Source organism: Panicum virgatum, chromosome 2K (genome assembly GCF_016808335.1).
Source record: "Panicum virgatum strain AP13 chromosome 2K, P.virgatum_v5, whole genome shotgun sequence".
Lineage (NCBI taxonomy): Eukaryota > Viridiplantae > Streptophyta > Magnoliopsida > Poales > Poaceae > Panicum > Panicum virgatum.
In genome coordinates this window covers 21,417,112-21,421,472 of record NC_053137.1, presented here as the reverse complement: position 1 = coordinate 21,421,472, position 4,361 = coordinate 21,417,112, and the positions used below count along the sequence as shown (strand labels likewise).

Here is a 4,361-nt window from a genome sequence, read left to right as displayed (position 1 = left end):
ACCCTTTTTCAGGTATGAGTCTTGAGGATCAGATCGCTAGTTTGTCTTGGCCCTGCTCTTTGCCTCCTGGCTGGTCCATAGAGTGGGATACGTCTTCGGCCGGCAATGACCCTGACGAGTGATACCATGCTTGGGCTAGCCTGGTATACTTTTGCGACGTGTTGTAGCCGTCGTGTTCTTTTTCCGCTGCTTTTCAAACTCTGAACTTATAGTTATGGCTTGTATAACTATTTTACAAAGTTTGGTTCTGTAATAAGTGCTTCGAACATTTGTAATTACTACTTTGCCTGTGTTGTAAAATTGTGGTGAACATGCGGAAGGATCATTGTATTGACCCTTAAACAAAATAGACCGTGAATGTGTCATCCATGTCGTCGGTCCACGGTCCGGCCAAGGCTCCTCACCTTCTCTACGTTGGTGAAGGGCCGCCAAAGAACCCACGGCACCGAAGGCGTCAAGGAACACTGATATTGCCTTGCTCGAGTCACGTTCGGCCTGCCGGTCATGCCCCGTGCAATGTTGCTATCTTAACCAACACGACTCTCGGCAACGGATATGTCGGCTCTCGCATCGATGATGAACGTAGCAAAATGCGATACCTGGTGTGAATTGCAGAATCCCGCGAACCATCGAGTTTTTTAACGCAAGTTGCGCCCGAGGCCTTCTGGTTGAGGGCACGTCTGCCTGGGCATCACGCCAAAAGACACTCCCAACCCATCATTGGGCACGGACGTGGTGTTTGGCTCCCCATGCCTTGTGGTACGGTGGGCTGAAGTTGGGGCTGCCAGCATATCGTGTCGAGCACCTACATGTGGTGGGCGACATAAGTTGTTCTCGGTGCAGTGTCTCAGCACGCAGCCAGCTTCTTGGCCTAGAGGACCCATTTAAGATCATAGCGCCTCGGTGCTCGGACCGCGACCCCAGGTCAGACGGGATCACCCACTCAGTTTAAGCATATAAATAAGTGGAGAAGAAGAAACTTACAAGGATTCCCCTAGTAACGGCGAGCGAACCGGGAGCAGCCCAGCTTGAGAATCGGGTAGCCTCACTACCCGAATTGTAGTCTGGAGAGGCGTCCTCAGAGACAGACCGGGCCCAAGTTCCCTGGAAAGGGACACCTGGGAGGGTGAGTGCCCCGTCCGGCCCGGACCCTGTCTCACCATGAGGCGCCGTCAACGAGTCGTGTTGTTTGGGAATGCAGCCCAAATCGGGCGGTAAACTCCGTCCAAGGCTAAATACAGGCGAGAGACCGATAGCGAACAAGTACTGCGAGGGAAAGATGAAAAGGACTTTGAAAAGAGAGTCAAAGAGTGCTTGAAATTACCGGGAGGGAAGCAGATGGGGGCCGGCGATGCGCCCCGGTCGTATGCGGAACGGTTTTGCTGGTCCGCCTATCGGCTCGGGGCGTGGACTGTTGTTGGCCGCGCCGGCGGCATAAGCCTAGGGGCCTTAGGTGCCTCTGGAAGCTGTCGTCGGCACGGCCGGTTCTTGCGCGCCGCAAGGCGCATCCCTCGGGACGCTGCACTGCAACGGCCTGCGGGCTCCCCATCCGACCCGTCTTGAAACACGAACCAAGGAGTCTGACATGCGTGCGAGTTGAAAGGTTCTTAAACCTGGGAAGCGCAAGGAAGCTGACGAGCGCGAGGCCCTCACGGGCCGCACCGCTGGCCGACCCTGATCTTCTGTGAAGGGTTCGAGTTGGAGCATGCCTGTCGGGACCCGAAAGATGGTGAACTATGCCTGAGCGGGGCGAAGCCAGAGGAAACTCTGGTGGAGGCTCGAAGCGATACTGACGTGCAAATCGTTCGTCTGACTTGGGTATAGGGGCGAAAGACTAATTGAACCATCTAGTAGCTGGTTCCCTCCGAAGTTTCCCTCAGGATAGCTGGAGCCCATTACGAGTTCTATCAGGTAAAGCCAATGATTAGAGGCGTCGGCGGCGCAATGCCCTCGACCTATTCTCAAACTTTAAATAGGTAGGACGGCACGGCTGCTTCGGTGAGCCATGCCACAGAATCAGGAGCTCCAAGTGGGCCATTTTTGGTAAGCAGAACTGGCGACGCGGGATGAACCGGAAGCCGGGTTACGATGCCGAACTGTGCGCTAACCTAGAACCCACAAAGGGTGTTGGTCGATTAAGACAGCAGGACGGTGGTCATGGAAGTCGAAATCCGCTAAGGAGTGTGTAACAACTGTAACACCCGGTTTATAAAAGGACAAGGCTGAGAGAGAAGAGGACTTAAAAGTCGACCAGTTCTATCTAGGCTTTTGTCCTACAGTCGATACGGCTTTGATACCACTCTGTAACACCCGGTTTATAAAAGGACATAAACCGAGCAATCATATACGTGACAGGATCAAGCCACACGTATATACAACAGAATGAACAATATATCACAGCACATATCACGTAAAATGATATAATAAAGTGAATATGAATGTTATTTATTACATTAATGACAAAGTGTCTGATACAGCGGAAGCGAAGTACAAAATACGATAAACTCTCCGAATCTGAGCAGGGCGCCATAGGGACGTCGACTGGGAGACGAACGCCTAGAAGTCCTCGTAGTCCTGGTAGCGCTGAGCGAACTCCCTCGCGTCGGCAGGAACTGAGCAGCAGTAGCATTACTCCAAACCAAAAAGACCTAATTAGTAAGCCAAGACCGTCCCATTCCAGTCTTGTGGTAGCGCTGTTGTCCCAAGTTGTCGCTCTATGAACCGGTCCTTATGGAGAGTGGCCAACCAAGCACTAAGCACCGTGCTGGCCCCCTAAACCATGTTTCTAACAAAAACCAGTTTTAGCGAGACGTGAGCCCCTCAAACCGGCCACTCTCAGAATTAAGTTGCATAAACCATTAATCAAATTAATTAAAAAGGACCAAGTGTGTTATAGCACGGCACCTAGCACAACTAATCAAAATGCAACCCAAAGGATATATATAAAGGATATGAAGTGGCTAGGAAAGTCCTTATAGGCATACAGTATTAAAATGCAGTATGAAATTATAATTAAAGGTGATAGGTGGTGTTCATGTTATACTTGCCTTCCTCAAACTATTTATGCTGCTCAAACTGCTCAGAAGATGGCTCCTGGTACTAGTACTGGGGCTCCTCAACTGGATCAGCGTCTACTCACGAACACATGGCCAAAACAAGGCACAACAATAAGCATACAAGCAAACACTATCAAAAGCTAAGAAACAGTACATCAATACATAAAAACAGCCCACTAAGCTAGTCTAAAACTATTCTACGCGTTACAACGATCGCGTGGACATAAAGAACGCCTAAAACGGAGTTAAAACGCAAATTCTAGGCCTAAAACAGGTTCCAGGGACCTATTTGCAAGAAAACTGGAGTTCCAGGGGGTTTCTGGGCGAAACCGAGGACTAAAACATAATTATGGATTAGATCTGGGGTCTAACGCGCAAAAGAACAGGGGCTGGATGGCGGGTTCGAAATCTAAAAAGCTCAGGGTTCAAAACGATAAATTCTGGGCTTATCTGGAAATACTTTTACACTATTGTGGACTGCGGGTTGATATTGACAAAACCGAGGGTCTCCTTAGAAAAAGAGTCAGGCCGAAACGGTATCTTCGGATCGGGACCGTCGGATCTCGATCTGATGGCTCAGGGCGGCTCGGGTCTAGATCTAATCTAGGCCGTGGACTCGAGATCGAGCGGCTGCAGGCAGTTGGGGGTGCGGGCAGCGGCGGGACATCGCCGGAGCAGAGCTCCGCGGTGGCGCTCGGCCGGAGAAGGCCATCCCGGCATTCCCGTGGCCGATTCGGGTCGTGGTTTGGCTCTGGAGCAAGCCCGGGGCACGCATGATCTACTGGGACTGCTAGCGCGGGGCTGCAGCGGGCGGAACAGAGCGCGCGGAGGTGGAGGCAGCACTGCGGCAGTGAACTCGCCGGCATGCGTGGCTGGGGCCCCTCGGATACATCACAAGCGAGGCTATCTAGCGCAAAAAGGAACGGCCGGGCTTGGGGTTCTCACTGAGGCTCGAAATCGAGCAAGGCGGCCATGCAGGGGCGGTGACGTCGAGATCCGGCAGCGGGGTCGACGTTGCGCTCGTGGACAGGGCGCTGTAGGGCTCCTCCGGGTCCGATGATTTGTCGGAGAGGTCCGTGGGCATGCTACCGAGATGCTCCAGGGACTAGCTCGGCCTGGGGTCCACCGTCGGTGACCAATCGTGGCGGCGGGCAGAGTTTCTACGCGGCGGAGCAAGGTGGAGGCGACGTTCTAGGGCTCGGTGGTGGTTGCAGGATGGGGGTGAGCCGCAGGAGAGGGTCACGGCCACTTAAGGAGGGTCCGGGGATCTTGGGAACGCATGCCCGTCGTGGACACCACGGTGAT

The 4,361-nt window shown here is 53.0% G+C and overlaps 1 non-coding gene across 1 annotated transcript; it reads left to right on the top strand.

Moving 5' to 3' along the window:
* The first annotated feature begins 538 nt into the window (after positions 1-538).
* On the top strand, positions 539-694 carry LOC120696289. Its single transcript, XR_005684067.1, has one exon. It is a non-coding gene; the product is annotated as a 5.8S ribosomal RNA (ribosomal RNA).
* The last annotated feature ends 3,667 nt before the right edge of the window (positions 695-4,361 follow it).